The 22750-nt window shown below is 34.6% G+C and overlaps 1 protein-coding gene across 2 annotated transcripts in view; it reads left to right on the top strand.

Moving 5' to 3' along the window:
• Positions 1-22750, top strand: part of lzts2a (leucine zipper, putative tumor suppressor 2a) — a 79323-nt gene that overhangs the window by 17169 nt on the left and 39404 nt on the right. Inside the window, exons 1-2 of one of the 2 annotated variants that reach the window (XM_067385823.1) lie at positions 12917-13466; positions 13669-13781. The gene's annotated coding sequence lies outside the window, so the exon portion shown is untranslated. Of the gene's footprint in view, positions 1-12916; positions 13467-13668; positions 13782-22750 lie in introns of those variants that run through there. The other variant, XM_067385824.1, reaches the window with a different exon arrangement.

The raw sequence follows: 22750 nt of genomic DNA on the forward strand, positions 1-22750 counted from the left end.
ACAATGCTTGATACGAGATGCAAAAGCTATTATCTTATTGGTCGGAGTGTTTTATTCACCAGACAAATTATTTTTGTTTGCAGTGTTTTGTTTGTAGAATCTATTCAGAGGAATGCATTGGTTTGAATATACACAGCATATTTTTGTTAATAAACAATATATTTTAATGAAAGCTAATACACGTTTTTTGTTTGTTTTCCTTAAACATGTCTGAAAAATGAGTGTTAATAACATGCACTCATGCTGTTTGTGTCTTTGTGTTTACGGACTGAATGTTTGGGTTCCGTTGTTTTTCTACATTGTCTGCACAGTGTGTTTCATCATGGTCCAATGGCAGTCATTTTTCAGGAGTACGCCCACAGGGACTCGGTTGAGGATTTACTGAGGTTATGTGTTATATATTGCTTTTACAGTTATTTGAAAAAGCTTATATTTTCCTCCCCATTGAGTTTGTGGGATAAAATCTCTGTAATGTACTGTAATATTGTTTCAGTTTTGGCTGCTGTGTGGTTCTGCTTTCTGGTAGGAGGATGTGATGCTTATTTGGCTCTTGGAGGCACTTGGATCTAGAATGTGTTATTCAAACGAAGACTAAGGTCACTAAGCGAGAGGTCTGATAGACTGCATTTCAAATAAAATGTCTAATTATAAGATACTTGCCTGCCAAAGCTACCAAATTGTGGTCACTCCAATCAAATGTCCATTAATACTGTGAACTGAGTCAGTTGGGCGGTTATGAAGTCTTGGACGACTCATTAAATTAAAAGCTGATTATACTGTACAAGGCTATGATTGTTCAGTTTTGGAAGGAAAAACTAGAATAACAAACAGCAGTCCTGTCCTATCTGTTCTTCCACTTTGTGCCTAGACAAATACTTCTCATTTTCTGCTCCAGATGAGAAATCAAGACTAAGACTAATTCCTGCTCTTAATGTCCTCCATGGTGTGATCTCAGTGGAAACTAGAGCTGCACGATTAATTGTTAAAAGATCGCAATCTCGATTCAAAAACACACGCGATCTTATACCTAATTGACAACGATTTGGCTATGTCTATTAAATCTTTGACAAGTATGATCATATTGAACATTAAAATCTGCATTGGTGCCGCCGCTGATCCATAGAGAGCAGTTGTCATGTATAGTTATGAAACAGCTTCACAAACAGACTTTTCAACCACACCGTATCATTATTTCTGTTACAATATTTCAAAATAAATGAGGAAAAAGTTTATAGTTCAGATATAAACACTGATGTCTATGGTAGTCAAAATGGAGCAAATCCCCTTTTGAAAGTAAATTGACGCTTCAAATAAAGATAGCAATTACATCGTTATGCCAATAGGTGCCGAAAAGCGACTGTTAAAATGTATTTGTCATTGAATCATTCAAGAGATTCATTCAAAAACACTGGTTCATCCAATACATTCAAACGTATTTAAAAAAAATCAAATTAATTAAATTCTTTATTAAGAATGCAGTATTTTACATTTTGTCAGAACCTCTAGTAAATTAAACTTTTTTTGTGTTGTTGTTGTTGTTGTTGTTGTTGTTGTTTTTTTAGTTGTCTAGTCAGAATTGTGGGAAAAGTGTGATATCTATTTTATGTGATTGTCAATTTATCCAGAATCGTGCAGCTCTAATGGAAACCAAGGGTGATCCAGAAAGAGAATATGAATACAAGTGTTTTACTATTACTATTACTGTGAATATAAAGTATAGAGTTTGTATGCTTAAAGAGTGAAAAACAATTTGGTGTAGGATTTACTTTCCCCTAAAAATGCTAGTAAATTTCATAATTACAAAAAACGGTAAGTAACACATTGAATTAGATGTGAAATTGTGAAATAGAAAGACTCAAATAGTATTTTCTTTGAAAGTGTACTCCAATAATCTTTGTTTTATTTTGCAACTTTGAAAAAGCATTTAATCTAATTAGAAATTGACTGTTTTATCTAATATGTGTGTTTGTCTTACATTTTTTGCTTATTACACTACCATTTTGTGAGCATTGGAGTTTCCTGTGGATTTCATAGGAGTACTATTCCAATAATTTGGCATTTTAAACCCAATTTTAATGGGCCAAAAAGTGTGGTTGATTTGACTTATGGTTCAGATGTCACATTTGGCAGTATAAAGTCATGTTGAGCATTATGGGATATACAGTATTCTGTTGTATAATACACATTTTGGCAAAAAGTAGAAGGCCATCCAGGTATTTAGTGCATACAGAGAATGTGTGAACTGTTTACATATGTACTGGAGGCTGTCCTCACCTGTCCCTCTTTGTTTCTGTGACTCAGCAAATTGTATTCCAGACTTCGGTTCTAGCAAACTATTAAACGGCTGTGCAAATATCAAATAAAAGATAACTGTGATGGGTTTGGTCCTGTTTGCTCACTCCCTCTGCCTTTCAGCAAAATGAGTTGAGAAAAAGAAGGAATTGGAGAGTGCTGGATGGAGAGAGTAAGAATGGGGAGGCAGATGGAATTTGTGAGAAATTCATCCTAGGGTTATGCGACAGTCAGAGACGCTGTGAGAAACTGCTCTCTTTTGAGTTTTTTTTAAGCATTTTTGAGTTTTTCTGCCTCATCAAGAATGATGTTGAAGGCTAACTGAAGAATTTCTGGAGTAGTGTAGAGGGAAAAAATCCTCCTCGACCCTTTATACTTTTTCCACACAGTTGTTTTAAAACTTTATTTGCTTTCTCATGTCCTTCCTTTAGAGTAGACCTTTCAGGAGAAACCTTCTTACAATGGAGTTGGCCCTTATTTGGCCTTTTGTCACATGATGGTATGATGCAACTATTATTAATTAAACTTTACTACCACTAATAAAAACAATCTGTACTGAGGTCCCTCTACATCAGGGCTGTCCAAACTCAGTCCTGGAGGGCCATTGTCCTGCAGAGTTTAGCTCCAACTTGCCTCAACACACCTGCCTGGAAGTTTCTATGCCCAGTAAGACCTTGATTAGCTGGTTCAGGTGTGTTTAATTGGGGTTGGAGCTAAACTTTCCAGGACAGTGGCCCTCCAGGAGCAGGATTGGACAACCCTGCTCTACATTTATAGTCTCTCATTCCCAGCTTTGCTCCCTCTGGTGGTCTGAGGCTGAACTGCTATTTTTACTACTACTTCAGAAACTGAATCCTTTGGAAGATTTAGCTGTGCTGACTGAGTAATTGTAAAAATACTATTTGTGGGAATTTGAACTTACCTAATAATTATATTCTTACTATATTACATTTCAAATAATGTTTTAAAAATCATATATTTTCAAATAATCCCTTTGCAGGGATTGTGCATTAAATTTACTTTAATGAGCAAAGTCTTTGCTTGATTTCACTGATTTATTAAGCTTATTTTTAGTACAATTAAATGTGAAAACTATATTTTGTTTCAGCCAGGGTTATTATATTTAGCTAAAAGTTATTATGAAAAGCTTTTTTCGTTATGTAAAATAAAATAAACCAACTACAATATAATAAAATAAAATATAAAAAAGCAACAAAAAAGCAAGGCAAAATTTCACATTTTAATTTAGTTTAACTTGATTTACTGAAATAACAAAAACTAAAATTGAAATAAAAATAATAAAAACCTTATAGACCAAAAAATAACAAAACCTAAATTAGTAAAACTTTAACAAATTAAAATGAGAAAAAAAAATTAATAAATAAATAATAATAATAATAATGAAAATTATAATTTTATCTCAATGATACTAAAATAATGGCTAAATGCTTTGATTTGTAACTAACATTTTGACACCGTACAAATACATAAAACAAAAGCACATTTTCTTATACTCTATAGTATGATTATATAATATTTGACAATATAATATATTGTAAACATCAATAATATTAATGTTTTCTGTTCTTTTGTTTCCTGTTCTCTTGTCTAGGTATTTGCCTTTTTCGGTTTGTAAAAATGAGCACTTCAAGATGCATAAAACATAATCACTTAGTTTTTTTTTTTCTCTTGCTGTTACATATTTGATCTGTACCATCCTTTCACAGAGTCTCTTAAAACTCGCATTGCGAATGCTGAACCGTGTCCTCTCTGGGGTTGCTCTAGCTCGAGTGTTGTCTGCCACCAAATCAAACTGAAAAAGGCATATATTGAAGCAGCAAATCATCATCATATTGTGCTTGCACAATAAACATAGTGGAAACTGGGACAGTCAGCAGAGCATTAGGACAAAAAAGCTGCTTTTGCTTTCCTGGAAAACAATGCTGACAGAAAATGGAGAGATTTACTGCTTTTACTTATCAAACAGAATAAAGGGTTAGAATTGCATTACGAATTACTGAGATATTTTTATTCTAGTTGTTTTGAGACCACAAATAGTTCTGAGTGAACAGGACTGACATGAGAAATCTCTCGGTTGGTGTTATAAGACTCTGTTATGTAACTCTCTCTCAGGCAGCTGCGTCCTTCATGCTTAAATTGCAGTTGTCTTGGGACTTAATGTGAGGCGTCTTTGCAGTGATGATGTTGAATATGAAAGGACCGAGAGAGTTATGCTGGTGGATGCTTCCATGTTCACAATACTACACCCAGTCCATTAGGAAGGGTAACAGCAGATGAACAGCAGTGAGAAAAAGTGTGTGCAGTTGTCAGGATCCTGACATTGAGAGTCATATTGGAGGTTTGTAAGCATCTTAAACACAGAAATGGCAGATGTGCGCTTGAGCGATGAGCATCACTCACATCAGAGCTGAGCTCTCGTGTCCTTGAGTCGTCTCTGAGATGATTGAAGACGCCGTGTGACTTTGACATCACTGCGCTGCTGTTAGACCATTACACCCGCCTAATGACACCGTCGTGGAGATTAACGACATTAATCAGCTGCAGAGGGGCGTTTGGCTACTGACACAGACGATCTAAAGTACGTCTGTGGAAAAGAGTACAGCTTGCTGCTGTCAGACTCCAGAGTTTCAGTTGAGAAATTTACATTTTTTCACCCTTTAAAACAGCTTTAAAGGGTTAGTTCACCCAAAAATGAAATTACTCACCCTCATGTCGTACCAAACCCATAAGACCTTTGTTCATCTTCGGAACACAAATTCAGATATTTTGATGAAATCCGAGCAATAATCCATATAAAGCAACACAATTACCACATTCGAGGTCCAGAAAAGTAGTAAAGACATGGTTAAAATAGTCAATGTGACTACAGTGGTTCAACGTTAAAGGCTTAGTTCACTTTCAAATTAAAAATTTCCTGATAATTTACTCACCCCTATGTCATCCAAGATGTTCATGTCCTTCTCTCTTCAGTCGAAAAGAAATGAAAGTTTTTGATGAAAACATTCCAGGTTTTTACTCCATATAGCTGACAACAAGTATCCGATAAGTATATAACAATTAGTTCAAACTTTGACCTGTGGAGGGCAGTAATACACTTACAGTAGCAGCATCTACACTGCCGGAATTCTAATAGAGAAGAAGAAAAGAGCTAGTTCAAAATGAGCATTTATGGTTAAAACGTATATAATTTTTACTTTTTTTTTTTTTTTAAAATGAGCGATGGTTTCTCTATATAAGACCCTTATTCCTCGTCTGGGATCGCGTAGAATGCTTTGAAGCTGCAATGAAACTGTAATTTTGACCTTTGACCATTTGGAGGCCATTGAAATCCACTATTTGGAGAAAAATCCTGGAATGTTTTCATCAAAAACCTTCATTCATTATAAAAAGAAGCATTTATTAAAGGGATAGTTCACCCAAAAATGAAAATTTGATGTTTATCTGCTTACCCCCAGGGCATCCAAGATGTAGGTGACTTTTTTTCTTCAGTCGAAGGCAAATTATGATTTTTAACTGCAACCGCTGCCGTCTGTCAGTCAAATAATAGCAGTAGATGGGAACTTCAACTATAACAGTAAATAAAACTTGCTAAGACAAATCAAAATTAAAACCTGCGGCTCGTGACGACACATTAATAGCCTAAGACACAAAACGATCGGTTTGTGTGAGAAACCGAACATTATTTATATAATTTTCAGTTTTTACCTCTAATACACCACTATGTCCAACTTCGTTCAGCTTCCTGTTAGTGAGGTCAAAAAACGCGTTCTGAAGACGGAAGTGATGTCTCGCCCATATACTTCAATGAGCGCGAGACATCACTTCCGTTGTCAGAGCGCGATCAGACCTCACTAGCCGGAAGCTGAACGGAGTTGGACATAGTGGTGTATTAGAGGTAAAAATGATATAAATACTGTTCGGTTTCTCGCACAAACCGATCGATTCGTGTCTTAGGAAATCAATGTGCCGTCACGAGCCACAGGGTTTAATTTGGATTTGTCTATGGAAGTTTTTTTGACTCTTATTGTTCAAGTTCCCAATCACTGCTATTATTTGACTGACAGACCTTTGATAGCATTTGCGAACACCATGAGCACAAACTATTCAATGTGCGCATGCAAAGCGCCTTCAGTCTACATTGCTCTTTGCAGTTAAAAAAACTGTGCTGCACGTGTACTATGCGCATTCTGTGCTGATGATTACAGTGTCACGTCAGTGTACGCCTACCCTAGTGTACATGTAAAAAAATGAAGTAATATTCACCCTAATTTTGAATGCAAACTATAATAAAAATACATTTACATGTAGCATGATGCGGGCCACAAATTTAATGCTGATGGGCCTGTTGAGTACCCCTGGTTTAAATAAATAAACAAATCACCCATGTGATTTCCATGCTCCACTTTTAAATTATGTGTTGCCTAGCCACAACATACAGATCCCAGCATAAACGGTGATACATTATAATATTTGTTATTAAAGTATCAACAACATTCAGAAGCAAAAGCAAGTACAGGCAGTGCTGCGTGCATGATTGGCATGGCAGAATGTGCGCAACAAGCTCTTCTTTTATAATCACTAAAAAGATGAAAGTTTGTCTCGATCTCACAACGCTTCAATGATTGCACAATGATTATTTAATAATATTGTCTACACTTTGTTTCAATCGGAGGATTTGCCAGCATGCAAAGCATTCAGCACTGAATAAAAACTGGGTTTTGAGCGGTGAGTGGATCCCAACATCTCATTGCGTTCCGGAAATCAACAGATTTGTCTGTGATTGGCTACAACGCTGCGAAAACATGTTATTAGAAACTCTGCCTATGCTTGAGCCCGTAAAGCATTTTTGTTTGATCTTAGTTGTTCTTTAAAAACAGCAACATTTTTATAGCCCATTTAAAGTGTTTATTACAAACAAATTATTAAATGATAAAAAATGAATAAATGTAACTGAACAAAATTTACTGTCCTGTGAAAACAGGGGGTGCTGCAGCACCCCCAGCAACCCCACTTCCCGCGCCTATGTCCACATGATCCTTCAGAAATCATTCTAATATGCTTGTGAAACACTTTTTATTATCAAACAGACAGGACTCAAACTCAGGTCACCCACAGCGCTACCATGCTCAGCGTTGTTGTCAAATTGTTGTAACCTATTGGGTTTCCAGACAAAGTTTCCTGCTGCTGTGCATTTGCATTTACACTTTTTTCAGTTGCTTTTATCCAAAGTGAACCAAACCCATGACCTTGGATCACTAGTACTACTGATACACTGAACCTCAGACTGACCTGTGTTCAGATCAGAAGAGGGTTCTTATGAAAGGACGCTGAGATGAGGTCTTGATTGGAAAATATAGGACGATACAGACAGAAAGCAAAGCAGGTGAATTATGATGAGTTCAGGCTCTTTTAAGCCCATGAGAGTAAGCCCTGTCTCTGAACCAAATCGCAAGGCTGCAGTCAGAGGTCAGCAAATGTGGCTCAGTTGTTAGTTTTATGAAAATTAAAATGCTAATGCCATCCCAAATCTCAGAAGCAGTGCGAGTTGGATAGTAATCCGATTCTCCATGACAGAAATAAATAACAACATAAATCCACAGTCCAGTTTTTCCTGATACCTGAAACTCAGACTTTTCTTTCAGACTTTCTATAAACATTTTATTTCCATCCACATTTCTTTCAGTATCTATATCGAAGTTGCACCCAAAAGTCTAAAATCCCTAGTAAAAATGCTTGTTTTGCAATCTTTTCCAATTTACCTCAACAAAATGATCACATTCTCACGAGTTATTAATACCTCGCTGTTTATCATGTTTTTCTATACTCTTTATCTGCTTTTCTTGTTTTCATATCCTATAACTAAAGACATAGAATTGAAGGTTATAACTAGTAGCAGTCAGGACTCATCAAAGTTCAAAACCCTCAGTTCACCATTAATTGAGGCCAATCTGTGACCCCGCAGGCCGCTTCTCTCCATGTGTTGGTGCCTCATAACTCCCAGTCCATGTATTACAAGTTCAGAGGGAGTCAGTCAGCGTCTGTATTGTGGTGTGCAGCTGGTATTGTATTGTCCTGCTGTGTATCCATACTCATGGTTCTCAGGGATGGGAAAATGATGAGACATTGAGCTGCGTCCCCGTCTGGAAGGAGGAATGATGGGGTCAGAGAGGAGGTGGAGGTGGAGGAAAGAAGTGGATTGATGCCGCTCCGTCCTCGAGTCCCTGACGCTTGGCCCTCACCATCTGCCACCCTGCAGGCTCTGTCTTTTTCTTGCTGAGCCCAGAATAGGTCAGATACACATTTACCTCATCTAACAGTACTGTTGCCTATGGGAGCAGGTGAGGAACAGGAAGGTTAATGGGGAGAATGTTAATAGTCTTTACAGGATAGTTTGAGTGAAAATTGTCATCATTTACTCACCTCATAGAGAAACATTTATTTATTTGCTTAGAACTCACAAATTCTCTACTGTAGCAAAATTTCCACTCTTTTACATATAATGAAAGTGGATGGTGACCAGTAGCTGTCAAGCTCCAAAAAGGACAGAAATGCCCCATTCAAATGTACCATCTGCTATAGCAGTCCTGGTGCATTTGCAATGTGTTAACAGTATTTGCATAAAGCAGGAAGTGTAGAACACTTAATATTCAGTACTGAAGAAAATGGAGATCTGCATCTTGAATGTGCTAGAAGAACTAGGGCAGAAGGCAAGTGAATAATTTTTAGTGAATAATATCCCAAATATCTTAAAATTATTTTCATGGCATAAGAAAATATATTAAATCATATGAATTCAGAAGTGTTAGAATTTAGTTGTTTTACTTTTATATTTTTTGTCCTTTTTGGAGCCTTACTGCTTTATTGAAAATCACTTAAGCGTACTTTTTAGAGTTTTTATTACGGAAATAATATATTTATATAGTGTGAAATGAATGTATGGTTTTCTCTGACAAATTATTGCATGGTAATTGCAATTAAATGATGTATTGTTGTTTATTTTGCCTTTTAAGTATATATATAAAGTTTACTGCTGAATGTACTGACAATCATTTATGGTTATCTAAAATATACTTTAATGTTAAGTTTATTGAAACTTGTGTTTGAATATATTTGTAATTACAGATTTGTAATGATGAAGTTGCACTTTAGTACATTAATATATTAACTTTAAATGTAATAGCGAATAACACACTAGAGTTAAAATTATAATCAAGTACTTTACATGTGGTTTAGTATGTTAATTAACACATTAAAATAAGTGTTCTTCTGTAAAGTATGAAAAAAATGTACTTAAAGGGATAGTTCACCCAAAAATGAAAAGTGTCATCATATACACACTCTCATGTTGTTCCAAACCTGTATGAATTTCTTTCTTATGTTGAACACAAAGGAAGATTTTTTTGAAGAATGTTGGAATCCAAACAGATGTTGGACCCCATTGACTTGCATAGTATTATTTTTCCTACTACAGAAGACAATAGGGTCCAAAAACTGTTTGGTTACCAACATTCTTCAAAATATCTTCCTTTGTGTTCAACAGAACAAAGAAACTCATTCAGGTTTGGAACAACTTGAGTAAATGATGACGGAAATTTCATTTTTAGGTGAACTATCCCTTTAAGTCTGTTAAGGAGCAGTCGTGAAGCTATACTCTCTTCCTACACTTAAGTGGTCTTTTATTTCATTAATATTGTATTATTAGCAAGTATAGCTTTTTTTAAATAAACTTTTATTTGAAGTACACTACAAGTGCACATTCACTATAATCAAACACACTTTTTTGAACATCATGGCACATTGTAACAGTTGCACCACAGCTCTGATGAGAGTCTGACCTCTTAAACTGTCTCCAGTCAGGTCAGGCAGATGTTCCACTGTCTGATCCTCTGTATCTTGTATCGAATGTCATTGAGTTCAGGAAGTAATCAGCACTTTTATTGTCAAGAACTAGAGACTGTTTTTCAGACGGAAATGAAAGATATATCAGCTTGAATGGTAGTACAGCAACTTGAAACCAAAGAGCTGTGCCAATTAACAGGCTTACGTTTATCTCCGACAGGCCAGTTGAGGTCATGGCAAAATCAATGGGCCATATTGTATCAGTTTGCAGACAGTGGCTTAGTGATTAATTACCATTGTACATGAGAATGTGCTGTTCAGTGTAGGCTAGTAACTAAATAGACGTAATGGTGCTACTAAATTTTCAGTAGCATGACATTAGTTTTCAAACGTCTCAATGGGGTGTACTTAGGTCTTCTTTTTTATAGTAAAATATTTACTTATATGTTGCTATTCAATAATATTTTTAAGATAATTATATAACTTATAGGTATACACTACTGTTTGAAAAGTGTGGGGAGTTTTTACTTTTTTTTTTTTTTTTATACTTTCTATTCATCAAAGAATCCTGAAAAAAAGTATCACTTTTCCCACAAAAATATTAACTGTTTTCTATGGAAGCTTGTTTCGGCCACTGAATAAAAAAAATAAATAAAAAATTATAATTGCCACTTTTTATCTCACTGACTTTTTTCTCAGAAAGTCAGAATTGTGAGATATAATCTTGCAATTTCCCTCAGAATTGGTTTTTATAACTCGCAAAAAAAAAAATATATCTCACAATTCTGACTTTATAACTCGCAATTGTGACTATTTCTCACAATTGTAAATTTATATCTTGCAATTCTGAGAAAAGAAGGCAGAATTGCGAGATGTAAACTGTAAAAAAAGTAAATTGTGAGATAAAAAGTCACAATTACCTTTTTTTTATTTTGCGGCAGAAACAAGCTTCCATAGTTTTCAACATTTAATAATAATAATTAATGTTTCTTGCACAGCAAATCAGCACATTATAATGATTTATGAAGGATCATGTGACACTAACGGAAGAGGATTAGGGCCAAGCAATAATAAAAAAATAAAACCCTCTCGAGATTAAAGTTGTTAAATTTCGATAAAAAACTTGTTAAATTTCGAGAAAAAGGTTGAGATAAAATGTTGAGAATAAAGTCATTAAATTACGAGAAAAAACTCGTTAAATTTCAAGAAAAAGGTTGAGATAAAATGTTGAGAATAAACTTGTTAAATTACGAGAAAAAAGTCGATAAAATGTTGAGAATAAACTCATCAAATTATGAGAAAAAAGTTGTTAAATTACGAGAACAAATTCGTTAAAATATGAGATATATATGAAAATATGAGAAAAAAGTGATTAAATTACCAGAACAAATACGTTAAATTATGAGAACAAAATTGTTAAATTTTAATATTGTCTTATCTCGACTTTTTTCTTGAAATTTAATGAGTTTTTTCTCGTAATTTAACAAGTTTATTCTCAACATTTTATCTCGACTTTTTTCTTGAAATTTAACAACTTTAATCTCGAGATGGTTTTATTTTTTTATTATTGCTTGGCCCTAATCCTCTTCCGTAGGCACTGAAGACTGAGTAATGATGCCATCACAGGAATAAATTACATTTTAAAATATATTAAAATGATATTTTTAACTGTAATCATATTTCACGGTATTACTGTTTACTAAATGCAGCCTCAATAAGCATTAGAGAAATGTAAAAAATCTTACTAATTCAAACTTTTGAACTGTAGTGAATTATTATTATTATTTATTTTAATTTTTTTTTGTATTTAGTGTGCAATATGGCTATTGCCACAAGTCCAGTTTTTTTCAGATTTTGCCCACTAGCTTAATATAGCTACTTTTGTTAGAAACTTGTACTTTCTCAAATTATGAGAAACATGTAGCTCAGAAAGAGTTTCCACAACAACACTTGTGGTGTGTGCATTATGCTTAACTGTCTTAGACCTCCGTTCACCCCCTTTATTTTCCCAGTCGTTCCCCCTTTTTTGTGAAGCAGACAAGATCAGGCACGTGTGAACCTCCGTTTCCCCTCTCCTCCCCACGTGTTTGAGTGTGTGTGTGTGTGTGTGTGTGTGTGTGTGGCTGGCAGCCCATGTAGATGTGACCCAATTTAGAATTGGTAGCACACACTAGATGAGACTGATAACTGAAGAGAAGAGAGAACCACATTCCTCTCTAATCTCCTCTTCATTCTTCACTGGTTTTATTAAAAGCAGAGTAAATAATAACTATAGTATTACTATGTATAAGGTGTATGGAGTTTTTCATGTACCTATGAATTATGAGCAGGTCTTGTTCTTTTAACTGGTTTTGTTTATTTATACATGAATGCACAACAGGTTTGAGGAGCTTTTCTCACCATGTATTGAGTTTTCAAACTGCCATAAAAAAGTTTGATGTTGGTAAGATCTTTTGTTTTTTTTAATGAAATCGCTTATGCTCACTAAAGCTGCATTTATTTGATCAAAATACAGTAAAAACCGTAATATTGTGAAACATTCTTACAATTTCAAATAACTTTTCAAATTTTTTTCTCTTCATTTTGTTTCTATTTTATTTGAAATATATTTTCAAATGTCATTTATTCTTTTGATGCCATTGCTCCAGTCTTCAGTGTCACATGATCCTTCAGAAATCATTCTAATATGCTGATTTGCTACTCAAGAAACATTTCTAATTATCATTTTTACTTAATATTTTTGTATAAGTTGTGGTACATTTTTTTCAGGATTCTTTGATGAATTTTAAATGGCAGGCTACAATGGTCTTTCAGATTTTGCACACTTTAAAAAGGTTACATTAAACTTTGTGTTTCATTCATGCACTTATGAACATGGCAGAGTGGAAACGCAAGGATATGCATATTGTCACATATGATACACACAGACACTGAAACTGACTCAGTCATTTACTTTCAAATTCAGGATATGTACCGAGTCAAAATGGCTGTTAAGTTTCATATTTGTTTTTTATGGTTACTCACACTCAGGTAATGTTGGTTGGTATCCAGTAGGGGGCAGTGTTCTCTTTCACTCGTCTCAGAAATGACATGTGCTGAGCAGATATTTTAGCTTGAATTATGCTGTACCTGACAAAATGTGATTTTTCTTGCCCTATGTCCATCGAGACCCATGTGAACTCACTGTCTGAGGGCCAAAAAGAAAGAAAGAAAAACGTCTGGCCCCTCAGAAAGCCATGACCTTATCATGCTTTCATGGTATCATAATAACAGGCTTTTCACCTCGACACCCTGCAACTAATACTACATAGCAGGTGTGTGACGTACAGTATGCATACTTGAACCCTTTCTTCTTTGAGATAGTAGAGGCTTTCTAGTCATTCTCTTGTTGTTTTTAACAGACGTTTGGAACTTTTTAACAGTAATTGTGAATTTTTCATCAGTTTTCCTCTATTAAATGTGTGTTGCATGTTTCCGAACTTCTTGTAACCCCAGTATGTGTGGTTATCACTGCAGGTGTGTGTGAGAGCGGAGCTGGATGCTGCAGCGGGACTCTGGGGATGTGTAAAGTCTCCATCAGTCCTGGATCTCTCAGCTTTTAGGAGCTGCTCTCTTGGCCTCTGTGCAAGGTAAGACATGTGATGAGTCCCTGTACATCTCTCTATCCTCCCTGTCAGCACTGGAGAAACAGACATTACGTATGGAATTGATTTTCATCATTAATTTAGCCTAGGCATACAGAACAAGCAGGCTTTAATGGACTCTGCCATCAGTGTCATAACTTTTACCCCTCACTGTGTTAGTTTTAATTAGGCTCAGTTAATTAAAGACACTAAAAGCTAATGATCTGTAAAGCATGATGAAAATGCACTCAGGTTTTCTTAATCAAGGCTGAAGGATCTGAAAAGTAAAAGGAATGCGTTGCAAACCTTATCAGCCTTGCTCATGAATATTAATTAGGTAATGTAGCATTTGACAGTAGTCATACTAGGTAGCCCCGCCCACACAGAATTCTCCTCCTCATGTATATTAAATACCACTCATGTTCATTCCTTTCTCAGTTTGTTCCCATGTTTTGGTTAAATTGTGGCCATGTTAAAACAAGGGAATGAATTAGTACAATGTAGCCCACAATTTGTTCTCTTGTTTTAGTTAAGTTGTGGCCACGATTTAACTACATTAAAATGGAGGAACGAATTAGTACAATCTAACGAATTAGTCTCTTACCATTTGTTACCTTGTTTTAGTTAAATCATGGCCATTATAAAACCTCTTTGTATTGTTACAATGTCAGTACTACAATGTAGTATATGTAATGTTTACTCATTCTCTGTGATACCTGGACTGAGTAATTCATGTTTCTTTGTCAGAAAAAGCAAAACGCGTCATCCGGCAGACTTTTGACAGCTCCAGGGCTTTTATGAAAACTACATATAGTACTTCCACATTTCCCATGGATGGTCAGATCAGCAGAGGGTTATTAACAGAAGAGTTATTGTAAGGGTAGGTTTATCACTGAAAATTGTACTTTGTCTGCTCTTTCTTTCAGCTTTTCCCCTCCGTTTGCCATAAAATACTGTGTTCGTAGTCATCCAGTTTGAAAAGTTGACTACAAATACGGAGGTTTTTCAGACTTTCCGTTGCGCCGTTCTCTCCATATTTATGATCCTTTGCAGCCTTTGGCCACTGTGCTGGATCCTTCAATGGAAACCGAAAGTAACTCACTCAAGCTAAACGTTCTTGCACCCGGGAACAATACAAGTCAACACCTTTATGACTAAATGTTTGCTTAGAAGTATTTCCTACTAAAGCAAGGTGGTATTTGACTCTGGTATGCATATCCATAGCATAATGGTGGGAGTGGCCTTGGACGGCAACATGACCTGAGCATTATGGGTGTTGAAGTTTTCCCACCTATTTGGCAAAAGGGAAGGCCTTTATTTCTGTTTTCTCTTGCCAGGTGGCACTGATTTAATTTTTTAAAGCACATTTTGCCAGCTGTGAACTATCCCTTTTAAAGGTGATAGAGAGGATTTTTCGTCGACTGAGAATCCAAAGACTGTTACTGAGTTTTTGAAATGAGCGCATGCGTAAGAACAGCCCCCCTCCTTCACAGCTCACTTCAAAGGAACGCCTCCCAAAAATCGTGCACGAGTATTGGAACATGAGTGTTTACCACCGGCATTCGCTGTGTCCTGTTAGTGGATTCATTATGTCGGACTCACCGCAGGTAACTTATAATCTGCAGTTGTTACTCCTGTCTCCTGACAAAAACATTGCATGCGGCGCCTGTGGAGTGTGGAAAGTTACTGGAGCGCGCATCCGCGCTCGTCTCTCACAAGGAACGTTACAGCAGTGATTGACAAGCCAGAGGGCCAATCGTTTACACAATGATCGCGTAAACGATTGGCTGATGTTTTTAAGGTCCTACCTTGTGCACAGATGATGCATATTAATATTATTCCTTTCAGTGCACCTAATAAATAGTCTTTTATCAGTTAGTAAAGACAGTTTCAAGTAATATTGCAAAAATGTATAAAACAAAACATCCTCTTTAGCACCTTTAACAAGTACCTGAGAATTTTTTCTTTTGTGTTTTTCGTATACATCAAAATGATCCCTGTTTACACGGATCCGCAAAAACGACTAAAAACGCTGTGTTGTGCATGCCAGGCCAGTAGTTGGCAATGTCACTTTGTAAAGAAACACTATATGCCTAAAAAAAGCCAACTTTCTCACAAAATATTCTTGTCACAACAATTGCAAGAGTTTTTATTTAAGTGATGTTAGTAAATTCCATTAAATATTTAGGCATTTCGAACAATATATAAGGAAGCCTCGTTTGCTGAAATCACATGATTTAGTCAGTTCGATATGTACTCTGAATCACCGACTCAAAACAAAGGATTTGTAAAGCTTCGCAAAGTGGTGTTTCAAACACGCTCGTCATTAGTGTTTTGTGACGGATGGTTCTCACAGCTTTTTATTGTGTACAGAAAAATTGCTGCTTGTTGGGATCTTGTCAGAAACAGCAAATCTGCAGTATGGAAAAATGAGTGACTGCTTTAAATCTGGTGAAAGCAACTAAGATAAACATAATAAAAACTTGCAGTTGTGTTGGTGAAAATTTATAAGCATCAGCAGAGTTATACTCTGTGGGAACAAGCATTTCCTCGCTGTCACAGCTGATTATCGCTTCTGCAGGAGTCTGGACATTGATTAATGGTGTGAATATGTGTCTGGCTGAGTTTTTACCCCACGGGGAAATTTCAATAAAGGTCCCATCCAGCACTTTGAAGTGTATTTTGTAAGGGGGTCAGGTTCATGATGGATGACCAATGCGGAGTGTGACAGTAGCATGGATACTGGCCGACCTGAGTCTAGATGGGAGGGGCTGTAGGGGTCAGGGGACGGGGTTTATAGGATGGGAATTATGGAAAAAATGAAATTAATGAACACGTTAACAAAAATGACCATTTTTAAAAAAACACGGTACTGTGTTAATACCATGTTTTTGACATGGTACCATGGTAGTGGTGGTTAAACTTTTTAAAATCTGATTACCCTTAACATACAAGACATCATTTTTGGTTCTTTTGCCAGTATTTTCCAGGAGGGTGCTGTTCATTTGATTACAGATTTGGGCCCTTTGGCTCAACTCCTCTGGTTAGTTTGCAGTTAGAGCTAGAGCACATGACTGGCAGTTCTTCAAGACTTTGTTTCATGTGTGTGTGTGGTCTAAGCAGCTGCTCCGACCCTGCAGCTCTCAATCTATGCTCACACTCATCTTAGCAACTGTCTGTTTCCTTCAGGCGATCGACCCCAGCTCTATCTCTTCCTCTCTGTGGTGTAATGGCATCTGAGGCCTAGTTAATGAAAAGACTGTGTTTTTACTGTATCTTTTTACATTTTGTAAGGGTAATATCCAGAGATATAACAAGGGTTTCTTATTGGCGTATAGGTGGTTGATTCTAACGATAAAAAAGAGAAAAGATAAGATTCTTTATATTGTATTATGACATGATTTCCATGTCAATAAGATTTTAAAATGTTTTAAAATAGGTGTATTGTACAGAAGCTTGTTTACGACATGAAATCAAAATTTAAAAAGGTAATGGCAACCTTTTATCTCACAACTCTGACTTTTTTTCTCGATTTGTGAGTTTGTCTCTCAATTCTAACTTTTTTTTTCTCAGAATTGCGAGATATAAAGTTAAAATTGCAAGTTATAAAGTCAGAATTGAGAGTTATAAAGACAATTGTGTGGGAAAAAATATTTTTTTTCTAAGAATTGTGAGTTTATATCACAATTCTGACTTCAAAAGACGTAATTCCACGTTTATATCATGCAATTCTGACTTTATAACTCGCAATTGTGAGTTTATATCTCGCATTTCTGAGAAAAAAGTCAGAATTGTGAGATAAAAAGTCGCAATTACCTTTTTTTTTTTTATTTAATGGTTGAAACAAGCTTCAATACACTTTCCCAAGGCTGCATTTATTTGATTAACAATATAGTAAAAACAGTAATATTCTGAAATATTATTACAATTTATAATAACTGTTTTCTATTTGAATATATTTCCAAATGTAATTTATTCCTTTGATTCCAGTATTTATGAGCCATTACTCCAGTCTTCAGTGTCACATGATCCTTCAGAAATCATTCTAATATGCTGATTTGGTGCTCAATAAACATTTCTTATTATCATCAATGTTGAAAAGAGTTGTGCTGCTTCATATTTCAGTGGAAACAGTAATCTATAAGACATGACTATAAATATAGCAAAATATTCCCAGTAATGAGAAATTGTGAAGGGAAAGTACTTTTCTGTCAATAATGTTTAATCTTAAAAAATAATAATCTTACAAATATGGACCATTAAGATTATTTTTTATTTTATTTAAGTTATTTAATTACATTTTCGAGTGAAATGTTACATGGACATATTCCCTAAAGGTTTTCTCAGACAAGCTGTTATTTGTGTTCATGAGTCTCATCAAACCATGTTGTTCTCATGGCATTCACATGGTTGTGTAGGCAGAGGGAACTGATCTGACCCTCTCTTCAGGCCAGTGGAACATAAACAGCGAGCATGCTGGGAGTTAATGGGAAATGAATAAGAAGATAGGCAGAGTAAAGAGTCTCTGACACATTGCCGGCTCCCACCTCTCTCCTGCTAAGATTTACTGTGGAAGAGTAGGGCAGCCCTGAGATTTGTGTTTACAGTTTAACAGACGCCACACGTTACCCCCTTTTCCTCTGTCCTATTAAACCAGTGCAGTGATTGTGTCCTTCTGTGATTTGTAACCTTTTTTCCTAAATGGTGCAAAGAATTCTTCAGATGTCTCTCTGCCCTCTGACCCCCGCTCCCCCTTCTCTCTCTCCACAGACTGATGAATCACTTTTGTTTAGTTATGGGAAATAACTATCTGTGTAAAACATCTTTCAATGCTTATGTTAGCAATTCTCCCATAGCAAGAACAACTAACGCTGTTATATTCTTTTATAGAAATGTATTATTCTTTCCATTCTCTGTTAAAATGTGCTGAGGCATGTCTAACCTCATGTTGACTTGGACTCTCACAGCACCGATCATCAGATCAAAGCTCATGACACTCTGTAAAAATGTTTTCATTTGGCTATGGCCACTGATTTGAAGACATTATCTTTTGTCCATGTGCTCTTTGCTAATTGCAATGTTAAATTTGGTGTTTCCACCTGAGTTCACGTCGTGACTTAGACCACAAACCCTGCGCTATTTTAAAACACTGGTCTTTTGACCTTTAACCTCACTCGACCCTTTACGCTCATAAAACACCATTAATAGCTCTTGTGTTTCACGGCTGGTGTTGGGAACAGCAGGTGTGTTTCAGATATCTTATCTTCTCTTCTCTTATTATTTCATTTTCTTTGATGCCAGTGGCCTATATATATAATATATACATATACATACATACATACATACATTTAAGCAACTCTGAGGTTGCTCTTTCATACCTAAGGAGACTTAATGGAGTTCTCAGTTATGTATCATTTATAAATCAAATTTGTGCAATAATAAAAAAGTAATGATTATATTAAAGATAATAATAATGCATGAACTTTAATAATATTAATAAAAACAATAAAACAATAATAATAATAATTGTTATTGTTATTTAAATTAAATTAAATATACAGTACAGTCCAAAAGTTTGGAACCACTAAGATTTTTAATGTTTTTAAAAAGTTTCGTTTGCTCACCAAGGCTACATTTATTTAATTAAAAATACAGTAAAAAACAGTAATATTGTGAAATATTATTACAATTTTAAATAACTGTGTACAATTTAAATATATTTGACAAAAGAAATCTATTCCTGTGATGCAAAGCTGAATTTTCAGCATCATTATTCCAGTCTTCAGTGTCACATGATCCTTCATTCTAATATGCTGATTTGCTGCTCAATAAACATTTATGATTATTTTCAATGTTGAAAACAGTTGTGTACTTTTTTTTTCAGGATTCGTTGATGAATAGAAAGTTCAAAAGAACAGCATTTATCTGAAATACAAAGCTTCTGTAGCATTATACACTACCGTTCAAAAGTTTGGGGTCAGTAAGAATTTTTATTTTTATTTTTTTGAAAAGAAATTAAGAAATGAATACTTTTATTCAGCAAGGATGCATTAAATCAATCAAAAGTGTCAGTAAAGACATTTATAATGTTACAAAATATTAGATTTCAGATAAACACTTCTTTTGAACTTTCTATTCATCAAATAATCCTGATAAAAAATATTGTACACAAATATTTTATACAATTGTACACATTAAATGTTTCTTGAGCAGCAGATCAGCATATTAGAATGATTTCAGAAGGATCATGTGACACTGAAGACTGGAGTAACGATGCTGAAAATTCAGCTTTGCATCACAGGAATAAATTACTTTGTGAAATAATTTCAAATAGAAAACAGTTATTTTAAATTGTAATAATATTTCACAATATTACTGTTTTTACTGTATTTTTAATTAAATAAATGTAGCCTTGGTGAGCAGACGAAACTTCTTTTAAAAACATTAAAAATCTTAGTGGTTCCAAACTTTTGGACTGTACTGTATATATTATTATTATTATTATTATTATTATTATTATTATTATTATTATTATTATTCGATCTTCCAGAAGATTTTGATGAGAAATATTTGAATTCATGTTGAAATTTTTGAATTTTTACTTTAGGATAAAATAATAATGTGCATATTATTATTATTATTATTATTATTATTATTATTATTATTATTATTATTATATTGTTATTATTAAGTTTAAATAATATATAAATGTTTTATTTAAATAATCACTGTATTTAAATAATAATTGTAATAATTATAATAATAATTATTATTATTATAAAGTTTAAATAAAATAAAAATATTTTATTTAAATAATAATCATATTTAAATAATAATAGTAGTAATAATAATAATAATAATTATTATTATTATTATTATTATTATTTTGGTTTAAATAAAATAAAAAGTTTTATTTAAATAATTGTATTTACATAAGAATAACAATATTAATAATAACTATTATTGTTATTATTATTATTATTATTATTATTATTATTATTAAAGTTTAAATGAAATAAAAAATGTTTCATCTAAAAGGGACCTATTATGCAAAATTCACTTTTGCATGGTGTTTGGACATAAATGTGTGTTGGCAGTGATTAAAAACCACCCACTCATTTTTTTAAATCCCCATAAATCATAAGCAGCGTCTCCCAAAGACCTGTTTTCAGCCATGGTGCTAATGTGACGTCACATTAGCCACAGGCCCCGCCCACAACCGCTGACTGACAGTCCTGTATTACCATAGTTTCCACCCTCAGTGAGCTGTATGCTGTCTCCCTCAGTTTCTCATCCTTCTCCCCTCCCCACATCACCTCAATGCTCTTATTGCTTTTCCATGGCAGGGAGCAGAGCAGTAAAAGTAGATTGGTTTGCAATGCTCAAACGTGCTGGCAGCTTCACACATACAGTTTCATTACACACCATTCATTACAGCGCTCAGGCCAGGGCTCTGTATATGTTTATGAAGTCTCTTTGTGTGTCTGCTACATTTATAGCACAGTAAGTGTTGATGTACTATATATGCAGTGCTGGTAGATTACTTACAAATTGTAGTCCATTACTGAATACAAATTACATGATGATAGTAACTTAATCTCTTATAATCAAATGTAATCTGACTACTTTTAGATTACTTTTGACCTTACTTTTAGCCTTAACTTGTTTATCACACAGATTTGAATAGGATAATCTTGTATGATAGTGATATAAAAATACAAAAAGAACAATATAGCTATGAGCAGCAGTTATTGGGGTTCAAGTGCTTTAGGGTATTAAAAGATATTACATTTAATTTAGCAAGCCCATAACCATCTCAATAATAGATTGAAAAGACCATTTACAGCCAATACAGGCAGTTTACGGTTTTTAAAGCTTTTTAACAGTTATAGCGCCACCTGTGTCTGATCTCCATAAAAGTTGGCATGCTTCTTAAGAGTCATGTGCTGCATGTGCTCACTTATTTTTGTGAAGTTCTGAGTTTTCGTTTTGTAGTTATAGGCTTTTGCAAGCACTTGGCCATGGCCATGGCCATTTTCTAAATGACCCTGTTATAGCTATGCAAAGGGTAAAGTTCAACATTTTTTTGATAATTATTGACCTGGACATTTTAGTATAAGTGGCTCCACCCACTTCAAACATTTTGGCAGCCCTTAAGGTCCATGAATCAGAATCGTGCTTGACCCCCCTAAAAAACTTTGAAAATTTGTCATCAACAAAATACATTAAACATTATAGTATGTCGGGGTTTCCCAAACTGTGGTTTGCGAAGGAACTGCAGGGGGTTTGATGAAAAGGTACACTCTAAAAAATGTTTGGTTAAAAACAACCCAAGTTGGGTTGAAAATGGACAAACCCAGCAATTGGGTTGTTTTAACCCAGTGGTTGGGTTAAATGTTTGCCCAACCTGCTGGGTAGTTTTATTTATCCCAACTACTGATTAAAAATGACTATATGGCTGGCTTAAAATGAATCCAAAATAGGTGAGAAATTAAAAATCAGACACATAATTACTAGATGCAACAGTGATAATCAAAAGGTGTACATTTATTAATAAGCAATTTAATAAATGTTTATTGTTTATTATTCATTATCTTATTAATAAATGCTCATTTATTAATAAATGTTAATTTCCAGCATATTTTGGGTTCATTTTAAGCAAGCAATACAGTCATTTTTATACAATAGTTGAATAATTAAATAGTTAAATAAAACTACCCAGCACGTTGGGCAAACATTTAACCCAACCACTGGGTTAAAACAACCCAATTGCTGGGTTTGTCCATTTTCAACCCAACTTGGGTTGTTTTTAACCTAGCATTTTTTTAGAGTGTAATAATTAATTAAACCATAACAATGTAACATTTAAAAATAAAAACTATTAATAGAAAACACAAATACGATGAAATGCTATTTGAAATACTGACTTGTGTAATTCCACAAATTTAAAAGATTTTCTGTACATACATAAGCAA

The sequence above is a fragment of the Chanodichthys erythropterus genome, chromosome 5 (assembly GCF_024489055.1).
Source record: "Chanodichthys erythropterus isolate Z2021 chromosome 5, ASM2448905v1, whole genome shotgun sequence".
NCBI classification, from domain to species: domain Eukaryota; kingdom Metazoa; phylum Chordata; class Actinopteri; order Cypriniformes; family Xenocyprididae; genus Chanodichthys; species Chanodichthys erythropterus.